Source organism: Narcine bancroftii, chromosome 6, assembly GCF_036971445.1.
Source record: "Narcine bancroftii isolate sNarBan1 chromosome 6, sNarBan1.hap1, whole genome shotgun sequence".
In the NCBI taxonomy this organism is placed as follows: Eukaryota; Metazoa; Chordata; class Chondrichthyes; order Torpediniformes; family Narcinidae; genus Narcine; species Narcine bancroftii.
Genome location: NC_091474.1, coordinates 10,824,508 through 10,838,823, shown reverse-complemented (window position 1 = coordinate 10,838,823; position 14,316 = coordinate 10,824,508). Strand labels below are relative to the sequence as shown.

At 38.4% G+C, this 14,316-nt stretch overlaps 1 protein-coding gene across 25 annotated transcripts in view; it reads right to left on the bottom strand.

The window, feature by feature from the left end:
• Positions 1-14,316, bottom strand: part of xkr7b (XK, Kell blood group complex subunit-related family, member 7b) — a 259,515-nt gene that overhangs the window by 184,152 nt on the left and 61,047 nt on the right. For 21 of the 25 annotated variants that reach the window (XR_011339886.1, XR_011339884.1, XR_011339882.1 and 18 more), the window contains one exon: positions 3,201-3,326. The gene's annotated coding sequence lies outside the window, so the exon portion shown is untranslated. Of the gene's footprint in view, positions 1-771; positions 2,536-3,200; positions 3,327-3,980; positions 4,126-14,316 lie in introns of those variants that run through there. The other 4 variants (XR_011339887.1, XM_069883926.1, XM_069883938.1 and 1 more) reach the window with 3 other exon arrangements.

Below are 14,316 nucleotides of genomic sequence, written 5' to 3'. Positions count from 1 at the left end.
ATTTTACGATAGACAAGAATTCCATATTTTTCCAAAAATAACAAACAGCTTTTATGTGTATTTTGCACTAATACCAGTGTGAATGGATCCAATTTCTAGGTCATTGGATTTTAAAAGAAGAGGCATGATATGCAAACATGCATTTATTTTATTGTTGTAAAGCACACCTGTCAAACTCAGGCCCGCGGACCAAATTTGGCCCGTGATATAATTATATTTGGCCCGCAAGATCATATCAAATATGTATTAGAGCTGGCCCGCTGGCCGCTGCGCCAGTATAGCGCATGCACAGCTAATACTACAAATCCCAGAGTGCTTTGCAAATGCATTGGTGCTGGCCCGTCAGCCCACTAATCGCCCCCACCTCTTCTCTTTACTTTCATTAGTATCTGCGACCTGTCGCCCAACTCACATGTAATAAACCCCTTACGAAAAATGGCCAAACGAAAGACAGAAAACAGGACCTTTCAAGACAGGTGGGAGGCAGACTATATGTTCATCATTTTAAAAGAAAAACCTGTTTGTCATTGAAGCAAGTTGTTATTTTTTTGACTTGTAGGCTTTTGAAAAAAAATACATTTAAAAGGAGCTTAAAGGCTATAGAGAAATATTATTTATTGAATATTTTATTTCTCATTTGTTAATGCTTTTTCTGGAAAGAGTTTAACCAAAACTATTGTCAAACATTTATTTTAATAAGAAAAAGTTTAACATTACATATGTTGAAAGAAAAGAAAACATGCAGATGTTGTTGAAAATTTTCAATAAACATTTAGTTTGGCCCATGACTTAGTCCAAGTTTTTAATTTTGGCCCTCTGTGAATTTGAGTTTGACACCCCTGTTGTAAAGGAAATTAGGGTCTATATCATTTAAATCGTGACTGGGTTTTAACAGATGACGTAGATTTCAAAGGAGTAATGAAACATTGTGGCATTTAGTCATTTTCCCACAGATTTGGTTGGAAAATGCGAGACTAAAGCCACATGCAGATGTCATAATTTTTGGTTCAGTATTCCTCTTACACTTTAAAAAAAAAATTTGTAAAAATAAAAGGAGAGTTTACAGATGATAAATACTACAGCTGAAATCATTTCTTGAACAGTTCAATGCGGTTTAATCGTGCTTGATATAATTGCTATGATATAAAATTAATAAATACAAAGCTGGGTCAAGTTGTGGAAATTTTACGAGATCCATTTGCATGGTTCATAAGGATGGGTTATGCTAATTTTCCTCTCTCAAACGAGTGCAACTTGAATAACCCCGACAAAATACAATATCATCCACAAAAATAAGAGCAGAAAATATGGGGAATATTCAGCAGACCAGGCCATACCTGTGGAAAGAGAACCAAGTGTCCAAGCTGAAATATTAACTCTGGTTCTCTTTCCTTAGCCATTGTCTGACTTTGCTGAGATTTTCCAGGATAAAACAATCTGCTTGATTAACACTCCAAATATTTGCTTGTTCACTTTGGGTGCAAATTACAGGTAAAATACACAAAATTGCTCCGATATTTACCATCCTAATATGTACCCATGGCCACCATGAAGGACAAAGGCTGCAGCAACATGGGAATGCCACCATCTATAGATTCTGTTCCAAGTCACAATCCAAGCTGATTTAGTAAAAAAAATTAGTAGAGGATGGTTCAGACATGGCCTTACAACCAGACACGTTCTGCATTAGGCCATCCTCAGTTAAGTCTGTGCTGGGCTGATAATACACCTAGACCAGATCTTTCACTGAACCTAGCAGGAAGATCTCTGGCTTCTTTAATCACATATTGAAATAGTACAGATTCTATCACCAATGTGTACATATGTACAGATGGTCATGTAGGATGACTGTGAGTGGCTGAGAGTGTAGACACACCTACTGGCAGGACTTAAAGGATTGCTCCTAGCCAGACCAGGTCATTCTGGACTGGTCAACCTACTTGTGTTATGCTCCAGTCTTTTAGTTAATAAAAGCCTCGGTTTGGATCAACAAGTCTTTGGTTCTTTCGACACGTATTACACATAATGCATAATGATATGATTTTAAAAATAGGGCTCAGGAAGGACACTATTGCTCTACACAGGCATCAGTTGCACAATCCAAATGAATGGATATGAAACACAAGTTTCTGAATCAAATCTAGAATCAGACCAGCTGACCTTCACTCCTGTCTTATTTGTACGTTGCACGGAATTTTCTTTGAATCCAACAGGGAAGACACAAGTGTAAGTTTAATAATCCCAGGTAGCAGAGGTATTCAGGTTAAAGCATGCCTGTTCACAAATTACATCATCATTTCCTGTTGGCAGCCACTGTGTTTTCGAAGATTGTTGATCATCCTTGCAGGCCACAACCAATTACAGCTGAAGCAGAACTGTGATAACGAGGAAGTGTTGGGAGGATGGTTAAAAGAGCTAGGGAATGCACCAAGAAGTGGGTGGAGCCCAGAAACAAGGGGAAATGTGGGGGTGACCAAATGACCTAATGCTGCAACAATGTTTCTATTTTCTTCAAGCTCAAAGCCCGAGGAAGACCTATAGATTAGAAATTAGGTTACAAAGGAAAGAAGAAGGTTTAGTGTGATCACTAATCTTGACCATGCATCTGAAATTGTTAGAAACAAAGATTGCCTCTTCCTCGAAGGAGGGCTCAAGCCCAAAACATCAGCAAATATATCTTTATCTCCCAAGGACACTGTAAGACTGGATGCCTTCCTCCAGCATTTTAGTGTTTTTACTTTTAATCTGAAATTGTTAATTCCTCTGCAATGCTCTGTGGTCCTGGGCTGAGTATTGCAAAGCTGCAAAGAAATTAATTAATATGGTGCCGATCAGTGACGACACCACAGATAAGATGTACCACTGACTTAACAACCACATCTAATCTTCGCAATCTAGAATGATGAATCAGTAACCACATATTCCCTTGAAAAATAAAGGTTTTGGGAGAACCAAATCCTGTACCCGTTGCCACTATTGTATCTTTTATTAAAATATACAGCAATAGCTGAAATCTAATCAAGAAATTTAAAAACGGTGTACTTTTAATAATTTTTCTAAAACTACTGAACAGAAAACATAACACTTCTTAATTCCTCTGTCACTCCTTATTAGGGCATATTAATACCATTTGGGGAGTACTTTTTTGATAGTTATAAAGTATTGTATAAAGCACAAATTTGAAGGTTATGGCAGCTCACCCACACAATAGGCAAATCAGCTCACGGAGTCATAGGCAGATCTGTGAGAGCTCCAGGTGCGGAGCAAGCCCGCAGCCTGGCGGATGATGTCATAAAGGTCCCAGGAGTCGCAAGGATCTTCGGGTTCTGAGGGATTTAATTGCATGTGAGAGTTCTATTAAAGTCAGTTGGTTCAACTCACTTTCATCTCTGCATGCTTGCTGCATGCCTAGTGCGACCACAAGGTCCACTTTGCAAGTGGATTTTATATTCATTGAATGAAAACAATTGATTTAAAACAGGAAATATAGTATATATGAACAACCTGTATCAGATGTTTTTTAAATCAAACTTCAAGTTGTCACACATTTTATATTCAATTGTACTTTTTGGAAATCAGTGGCCATCCAATTAAAAATATAGATAATTAAAGTACTAAAATGTTGTCTGTTGTTTCAGACTTTTTATTTAAAAAATACATAAATGTTGTTTCACAAATAAATGATTAACTGTCACTCCCTTATTTGCTTTAAGCAAATTTTATTTACATATTTTTTAAATAAGCCTTTCAAGTTTTAAAATTATATTATTCCACAGACATTTCTGTTAATAATCAAATGCAATTTTCTTTGAGACAGTTGATGCATCACAGGGAACTATATCAAGCATCTAATAATTCAACTGCTTGCAGACAGTATTTACTTCATTTGGAAATGCCAGCTCGCATTAGCCTACTAAATGCTTAAAATTGTTCAACAAAGCCTCGTTATAATCATGCCACAAACACAAAAATTACTTCACCTTTTAAATAAAAATTAAATGTTTCTGAGGAGCAGCGTCCTTCATTCTTCACACATTCTATGTTTTTATTAACCAGTGCATATTAGAGGTTCCTGGCACCTGCATGAAAACCTGAATTTATCAAAATCAGTTTCAATTTATATCTGTGAGTGTTAGATGACAATGGTAAAGCTAAAGGTTGTCAGGGTACCTTGTCTATTCTGAGGTCATAATCTCAAGTTAACCCCAAGTAAGAGTCTTGAAATATGTCTGTGAAATAGTCAGTAGTCCTATCTTAAAGAGAAGAGGAGCAGAAATTCTCACTGATACTTTTATTTTCTGTCATGGAGTCAAAGTGAAATCAATTACAGAATCCTTCAGACAAGATATTAAATTTGCATAGACTGTCATTCATAGTGTGAATTTTCCTCGATTTTGTAGCTTGATGGAGGATTCAAATGGCCACTTTTTAGCCGAAGAGGAAGTAAATCTTAGGATTCTCTAATAAAAGCAAAGCACGGTCGATACAAGTGTTTGAAATCAGAGTTTTATCCTCTGACTCTGACCATTTACCAAATAAAATAATATCAGTGTATATCTTATTCATCCTCTCGAAGTATGAGCCTTAGAAGTTACCACTGCTTGTACACAACAATCACCATAGGGTGTAGGCATGTGTTTAAGGTGTGAGAGAGGAAGTTTAAAGGAGATCTGAGGGAATAGATTTTCACACATGGAGCAGTGGTGGTAGATGCAGAAAATGTAACCATATTCAAGGCATAGAGGATACGTAATTAATGCAGGCAAGTGGGTTTGGTTTAGACAGGTGTAATAACCATATAACTGTTTATGGCGTGGAAACAGGCCATGTTGGCCCTTCAAGTCCACGCCGGTTCACTTGAAAAACTCCACTAGCTTCCCCCTCATGCTCTCCGCCCATAACCCTCCAACCCCTCACATCCATGTGCACAACCAACCTTCTCTTAAATGACAGAAGGGTCCCTGCCACAACTATCTCTTTTGGAAGATCATTCCATTCTGCCACCACTCTCTGAGTGAAAAAGCATCCTTTCCTTGATAGAGCTCCTGTAGAAGGTTGGCCGGTCAGTAGCTTTGCCCGATTCAGTGATCAGCATAGACGTGTAGATAATGACCTGCTTCTATGCTGTACATTAGGGTTTGATGTTTCTACACTTTAGTCAAGTGTGTCACTCACTGAGTTAGAACATGGAACAATTAAAGCATAGTACAGGCCATTTGACCTCTTGAACCCCACTCAACAATCAAAACACTCCCTACCTCACACTAATAAACCTCTATTTTAATTCCCTAACCAAGACAACCAATACTCTCTGTGGAAAAAAAAACTTATCCCTGATATCTCCACTAATCTTTCCTCCGTTCACCTTAAAAAGATGTCGCCTGGTTAAAAAGTCCAAGTGTAAAGGCAGAGATTCTCCACCCTTACATCAGGAGACACCTCCATGAATGCGCCCTGGATGGCTCCAAGGCACCGACTGCAATCCCTCTTGGGCAAAGGGTCAGCGGTGGAGCGCAGCGCTCTGCATGAATGTAATGCCATTCCAAGTGGCTGGTTGGGGTGGGCTGATGAGTTGTGGTGATGTCATAAGCCCATGACCCAACTCACTCACCCCTCTCCCTCCATGAAATACCTTTACATTCAGCTTTTAAGCCAGCCTTCATCCGGAGGCCGACTATGAAAAGGCCTTATGCCTCTCATAATCTTGTAGACCTCTATTAAATCATTTTCCATCCTTCTTAGTTCCAAAGAGAAAAGCCCTAGCTCTGTTTAACTTGCCTCCAGTCCAGTCAACATCCTGGTAAATCTCCCCTGCACCCTCTCCAAAGCTTCCACATCCTTCCTGTAATGAGATGACCAGAACTGAACTCAATATTCCAAATGTGGTCTAACCAAAGTTTCATAGAGTTACAACATTACCTCTCAACAACAGAGCAGGGGTCCCAGAACAGATCCCTATGGAACTCCACTAGCCATCAGCCTCCAGGCAGACTGCTGCACTCTGCTTTCTGTGGGCAAGCCAATTCTGAATCCTTAGAGCCAAGGTTCCATGGATCCCATGCCTTGTGACTTTTTGAATGAGTCTACTTTGGGGGATCTTGTCAAATGCCTTTCTGAAATTCATTAACACCATATCTACTGCCCTACCTGCATTAATTTCTTTTACCACTTCCTCAAAAATATTAATTAGGCTCATGAAAGTTGACCTGGCCCTCACAAAGCCATACTGACTATCCCTGAGAAGACTTCCCTAAATGCTCATAAATCCTATCCCTAATAAAACTCTTCAATAGTTTGAAGTAAAACACAAAAATCTGCAGACATCATGGTTGGTAAAAATACACAAAGCTGGAGAAACCCAACATAGCAAAGGTAAAAATACGTAATGGATGTTTCGGGCTTGAGCCCTTCATCAAGGTATGGGAAAATGTCAGTAGGTGTCCAAACAAAAGAGTAGGGGGTGGAGGGTTGGTCACAAGGCAGGAGGTGATAGGTGGCAAATGGAGGGAGGAGTCAGCAGAGATCAAGGGGGGAGGGATGGTTAGGTGAAGTGAGGGGGAAGAGAATTGAAAAGGCGATGGGGGAAAGAGAACAGGTTAGCAGAAACCAGAAAAGTTGCTGCCAGAAGGGCTCAAAGTTAGTCCTGTTAGGTTCAAATAGTGCTAAGACCTTAAGTTAGTCCACTGATATGTGCATTTCACACCAATTAAACATGAAAGTAGTTTCACAAGGTGAATGGAAAGTTGCAAATATCTCATGTTCTTCTCTCCTTAAACCCCAATTTGTGATACATATCTCTCTTGTCCTAGATCAAGTCCTTTTTCTTTATCACATAATTTCTTCAAATATAGATATTCAAAATCTTCCATCCCTCTCTTCATGTTTATCCATTACTCTCTCACTTGACTTCTGCAACTTCCTCATGTCTGATACCTTTAAGTTCAAGTTCAGGATCCAATTTAAGTTTATTATGATTCAATTGTCTGAATACAACTGGAAAAAAACAGTGGTTTTTTCGGTCCTTGGTATAAAAACATGCAAACATGTTCCCACTTAAGAGGCAAAATACTTTGTTTGAATGGGTGGAGAAAGCAGAGTCCAAATATTTCTGAGGCAGAAGTAGATTCTTGATATGAAAAAAAGGTAAGATGAAATTATAATCAAATCTTTTGTGATGAATTGAAGAGTAGAGTTATCAAAGGGGCAACACACAAAATGACGGATCAGACAGCATTCACGGAAGCCAACAGATAGTCAGTAACCCTTCTTACTTCTCCTCCTAATTCATATATTCATAGGTTTAGACAGTGAAATTGTTTTGATGCAATTGACAGTTAAATTTAACATTATGCAAAAGGTACATTTTAGGTTTTTTTAATTGAGATAAACAGTACCTACTGGTGTGAAACATGAAAGTCTGCAGACACTGTAGTAAAAACACAGAAATGCTGGAGGTTTCGCAGTGTCCAGAGGAGGGTTTTTATTTTGCTCATCTCTTCAAGAATGGCTCAGGCCCGAAATGTTTTTTATACTCTTATGGACGCTGAATAATCTGCTGAGTTCTTCCAACATTTCATGTTTTTACAACAGTACCTACTGCTGACTGGGAGGGTGTTTTATGCATATGTACTTGCAATAAACCAGCATCTGCACTGCCTTCATTAGTAAAATAACTCATTTTGGATAGATCCTGATGGCCAAAACATCCTTTGATTACTTTGTATTTATAGTGTGATATTACTGGTGTTCGCTGTTTATCAGAATCAGAATCAGGTTTATTGTCATGAACATATGTCACAAAATTTGTTGTTTTGTGGCAGCAGGGTGGTGCAAAACAAGGTGCAAAATTGCTATAAATTACAATTCTGTAAATAAAAGATTTAAAAAAAATAAATAAATAGTGCAAATAAGTGAAAAAGTGAGGTAATGTCCATAGGTTCATTGTCCATTCAGAATTCTGATGGTGGAGTGGAAGAAGCTGTTTTTGTAGCACTGGGTGTGAGTCTTCAGGCTCCTGTACCTTCTTCCTGATGGTAGTAGTGAGAAAAGGGCATGGGCTTGGTGGTGAGGGTCCTTGATGATAGAGGCTGCTTTCTTGAGACATCACCTCTTAAAGATGTCCTAAATGGAGTGAAGGCTAATGTCCATGATGGGGCTGGCCAAGTTTACAACTCTCTGCAGCTTTTTCCTGCCCTGTGCATTGGCACCTCCATACCACACAGTTATGCAACCAGTCAGAATGCATTCCACGGTACACCTGTAGAAATGTGCAGGTCTTTGGCGACATATCAAATCTCCTTAAACTCTGAACAAAATAAAGCTGCTGGCATGCCTTCTTCATGATTGCATTGACATGATAGCCCCAGGATAGATCTTCAGAGATTCTGACACCCAGGAATTTGAAGTTCTTTACTCTCTCCACTGTTAACCCCTCAATGACAACTGGTCTCCTAATTTCCCCTTTTTGAAGTCCACAATCAATTCCTTAGTTTTTCTAATGTTAAGTTGTGACATCACTCGACTAGTTGATCTATCTCATTCCCATCTGTGCTTCTGCCAATAACCATGGTATCATTGGCAAATGTGTAGATGGCATTTGAATTGTGCCTGGCCACTCAGTCTTGTGTAGAGAGAGTAAAAGCAGCGAGCTAAGCACAGATCCTTGAGGTGGACCTGTGTTGATTGTCAGTGAGGAGGAGATGTCGTTATCAATCTGCACTGACTGTGGTCTTCCGATGAGGAAGTCAAGGATCAAACTGCAGAGAGAGGTGCAAAGGCCCAAGTTTTGAAGCGGAACCGAGCGGATGATGGTGTTGAAAACTGAGCTATAATCAATAAAAAACAGCCTGATAAAGGCATTGCTTTTATTCAGGTGAGCGGAGAGTGGAGAGCCACTTCATGTGGTGAGAAGCACAGGATGTGTGAACTTACTTTTTCAACTGTTACATCATAGACCAGCAGCAATAGAAATTCACCAAGACAATGGTATTTTTAAAACCATATTTTAATTAATAATCACTAAGAATATAACATCTTACTGAAATCTAAATGTAACCCCAACTATGCGCAAATGTGTGTGTGTGTGTGTGTGTGTGTGTGTGTGTGTGTGTGTGTGTGTGTGTGTGTGTGTGGATTATCCAAACCATTACAGATTAGGCACAATTCTGAAAAGTCAATTCAAAGTTTAGTCTTAGAAATCCTGTGTTGAAACTCAAAACCTTTAAACTGATGTTGAGAAGTAATTATAAATTAGGTGAGACACTGAGTCATCAGTCTTTTCAAAACTTACAAATCCTTATCAAGTTGCTTCCAGAGAAATGTTCTTTCATACGAATAATTATCACAACTCCCATCTTCTTTGTGTAGGGGGAAACTAAACATGTGACTTCCACAAACATGGGCAAGGGTTAAACAAAATGACCATTAAAATGATCATGATCCAATACAGGAATGATCCTGCTTCCTTTACCCAGACATGAGTAAATCAAAATGACCTGACAAGGATAAAACAACAGCAGTGTCTATTTCACAAAGTTATTTCATTTCTGTCTTTTCAGATGACTGGCTGATGATACTGAATATTGCTTCTTCAAGCATCTCAATCACATAACATGCTTGATCAATACTGGTTTCAGTTTCAATTTCCCAAAAGCATGTCATAAACATACAACTTCTCTTCTCACCAGATGTCTTTTCCTTAAGTAAACAATCCATTGTTATAGTCTTTAGTTGAGAGCATTAACTCTGTTTACAACTTGAAGTGAGGTGCCTCTGTGTCTTTTCAAAATCTTATTATGAAATCTGTAAGTGTTTGCACCCTGTTCTAACCACCAAAGTAACTCAATAGAAAAAAATAACAGAAGCCTGCAACACAACCAATTTTAGTTATATCACAGATCTAGCATTAATGAAAGCTATAATCTGTTTGAGAGCAATCATAAGATTCTAATACAAGTTCATAATAGATTTGAAATCATTGCCCCGTTATATTGAAAGTGTATGTGATAACTTTCACAGTGCAGGCCATGATATGAAATCAATCAATGAAACTGACTGGAGCCTCAAATCATCAAAGCATTGATCGCTTCTTGCAATTAGACTTCTGAAAATCATTCATTCTTATTCACCTACGGGAAATCCTTTTTGTAAAACAAAATGTCTATTTAAAGGTTAAGCTCACACAGGAAAAATGTTCCATTCTAAATAAATGTATATAGAACTGATCACAGTCCAGCTCCTGTCTATACACGAGTAATATGATCTTTTTACAAAGGAAGTCTAAAGACTACATTCTACTTAGTAACTTATCAGAAATATCAGTTTAAAAAAAAGTGATTTATTAAGGTGGAGTTTTTTGTGGCTATTTAAAGGTTATCGGTAGTGAGCCCATAGATTTCCTATCTCCTCACTGAGAATATGCAACTTCCCGTCATTGCGCTATGCTCTTCCACATGTTGCCTTCAACAATTATCTTCATTTTATCCTTGTTGGCTAGAGTTCTACTTTCTAGACAGATAACATTACACCATTGGATATAGTTCTATCTGCCATCTAACAATAGTATGTCAGGTTTACAAACTATTGATCAAGATAGATCACAGGGGTCAATTTGGGCTGCTCTTTGTTTTCTAGTCCTGGCATCTCCTCTTATCAGTTATGGACCTCTCCTTATCCAAGCAGGCGACTTCTGTGAGAAATGTATTCTTTATCTTGCTGTTTCCAGAGCTCTATTGTTAGGTTTACAGACTGAAATCTATGGTTCACAATTTGTTCTTTCACCCAAACTTCTTGTCCAACGATATAATGCCAATTCAGTATGTGCAATATAATGCACTTGCGAGTGACGTAGTATAACATCAACAAAATACGATAGTTATGCTTAACCATGTAGTTCCTTTTCTGCTTATGGTAATATAATAATTCAGGGATTGCAAGGTAGTCACAGACATTTCATCTTCAATTCAATATTAATTATAGTATTGCAATCAACAGGCTTGATTGATAGGGAATTTACCACTCTGTCTTTTATTACAAGCTCCTCTTTCACTTTGGGGGTTGTTGCAGGCTGTTTTTACAGCATTCACAGATGGAGTGGCACCATTAACTATTGACTATAAACAAAGTGATGCTCTGGAAGAAGAGCCAAGAACAATGATTGTTTACTGAGGAAAAAAACAGATGGTGAGAGAGAGACATACAATTATGAGTCATGCGATTGGAACACAATTCAGTATTGATCAGCCAGACGTCGGAAAACACAGAGGTGGAATGACTTTGTGTGAAATTTAACCACCATGACCATTGTAATGGCTATTTTGATTGGCCCATATCTGGGTAAAGGAAGCAGGAGAATTCCTGCATTGGATCGTGTCCATTGTGATGGTCATTTTGACTGATCCTTGCCTGGGTTTTGGAAGCATTGTGGAAGTCACACATTTTGTTTCTCCTATGCAACGAAGAGAGGAGTGTGACAACCATTTTTATGAGAGGACATTTCTCTGGAAGCAACACGACAAAGATTCATCAGTTTGTAGCAGTCTGATCACACAATCTTCTCCTTCATAATTACTTCTGAGCATCAGTTTAAAAGTTCTGAGTTTCAACACAGAATTTCTAAGACTGAACTTTGGGAATAACTTTCCAGAATAGTGCCTAAGCTTTAATGGTCTGGGTAACACACACACACACACACACACACACATGCATAATTGGGGTAGATTTAATTTATTAGTAATTATTAATAAATATATATATTTAAAAGTAACTGTCTAGGTGAATTTGTATTGTGGCTGGTCTGCAATGTGACACTCTGCAACAGCTTTATCAAAATAAAAAGCCTTCTATAAATTCTGCAATTAAAAAATGAATGCAAATTTGGAATGCACAAGATCCTGATTAGTCATGCCCTTCAAAACATTAGTTCACCAACTTAACCTCGACATCACCAAATCCCTAGGATACGGTTTCCAAGGATCTGCTCACAATTTCACATTGGCAAGAAGTGGGAAAATTGCACAAAATATACTTTCAAACAGAGGAAGATCAGAAGGCATTTTGTGCATTATGCATCTTCTGAGCAAAACCTACTGCTGTTCTGGTGATTAGTAAATTATTCAATGTGTCAAGGAAAATAATTAATGGAAATACTTGCTGGATGGTGGTATCACACTTCCAAGTCACCCACACTAATAATACATTTAATAAGACCCAGAAAGGTCAGAAACTTTTCCTATTAACATTTGCTTCAGGTTTGTTTTTTTTCCCCGCAATTATATACTGCCTTTGAAACACACAAAATTTAGTAGCATGAATTATTGCATAAACAGCTGCAGAAAACATCAAACCTAGTTGAGTCCATCGTGGGCACTGACCTCTTGTCTATTGAAGATACCTATGTGAAACACTTGCCTCAAGAAGGCAGCCAACATGTTAAAGGATCCCCATCACCCTGGTCACAATCACTTCTCACTGCTACAGGTATCTTCAGACAGAAGATACAGAAGCATGGTTGAGTCAAGAACAGTTTTTCTTTCCCCCAACAGCTATCAGGTTCCTGAACCTCCTCAGATAGCCTAAACCTAACCATAAACTATTCTGGGACAACCAAAAGACAAATCTGCACTAAAATATGGGTTATCCATTATGAAAGAATGTCAAAGCAAATTATTAGTTAAACAGTGTTCCAGTGTAAAGGGATCTGAAACACAATAAGTTAATAAGGGCTATGGAGTATAAAAGACAAGATAATAAGATGCAGTTTTTCAACACTGTCAATAACACCTGGGATACAACAAACAGTTTTCGCCTCCATATTTCAGGAAGGATAGAAGATTCATTGTTGATTCCTGGAATAAGGATTGAGCAGATTTGGATGATGTAGAAGAAATGAGAGGTAATCACATTGAAAAACACCAAATTGATAGAATGGATGCTGTGAGGATGCTTCTTCACATGGCGTTATCTAGGCAAGGGGACATTTTTTACATTAAGGGCTCAACTTTTAAACAAATCTGAGGAGGAATTTCTTCTCTCAAAGGATTGTGAAACTTTAGGACTTTTTAACCTGAAGCCTCTGGATGTGGAATCCTTGAATATGTTGAAAGTGGAATTCCTTAGAAAGCACAAGAAATTGTTGATGAGTTCAAGATTGGATCTACTAAGCATTGTCAGATCTTCTCATGATTAGAAAGGTGCCATTGATTCAATCCCTGCTCAACCAGCAGCCCAAATTTTCCATGCAACTTATCTTACATTCATAACTATCCCCCCCCCCCCCAACCCCATTCTACCCCCTACCTACATACAAGGGCATTTGACAGTGACCAATTAACTAACTGACTCTGCAATTTTTTAGGATGTGGAAGAAATCTATAACAGCTGCAGGAAACCCAGAAAAACTCTGCGTAGATAACATCAGAGGTCGTAATTGAACCTGAGACACTGGAGCTGTTTGGCAGAAACTCTACTTTGCTGCATTTCTTGGCTGCCTTTATCTTGATCTTATTGACCTGCTAAGATGATTAAAACACAGAAGTCTGCTGACACCGTGACTGTAGTAAAAAACACACAATGAATGCTAGGGGAACTCAACCAGTTTCGCAGCATCCATAGAAGGCAAAAATTTATTACTGACACTTTGGCCCAGAGCCCTTCTTCAAGTGTTACGAGTCCAGAGGACCCCAAAACCCAGCAGCAATAGATATTCACTAAGACAAATGGTTACTTCAACAAAAGTTGCTTTTAATGATCTTTAAACATGAAAGCACAATCAAACTTTAACTTGTCTCTATTGACTTACTTAACCCCCTTCTAATTCTAAGCACATGCTTAGAAAAGTTCTTTGATTCACAACCTAGTCTCATTTCTCCACGTTTACTGATTGCAGGCAATTCTTAGACTGTGCACAGAATTTAACATTTATGAAGTTCACCAAGCTTTGGTGCTTGAAATGTCAATGGTTACCGCTCAGGAAGGTTCTTGTCCATTTTCAGAGATAGATTTGTTGTTCACTGGACACCCACAATTGATTCCTTTTAATCAGCCACTTCATTATCTTGCCAAAGAAATGTCCCCCTCAGGGTTCTCCAGATGATAACCTCTTTCTTTCAGGTCATCACAGAGTTCCTTTATGTTTCTCTTATTTCAAATGAAACATTAGTCACCCAGTCCTCTCCTCTTGTATGAGCCACAATGGCTTTGACCAGGTTGAACTAAACATTCACATCCCGTCTTCAAAATGGGAAATTGCTGATGTCTGTAAAACTGGAGAACTAATCTCTCTCTCTCTCTCTCTCACACTCACACACACACACACAC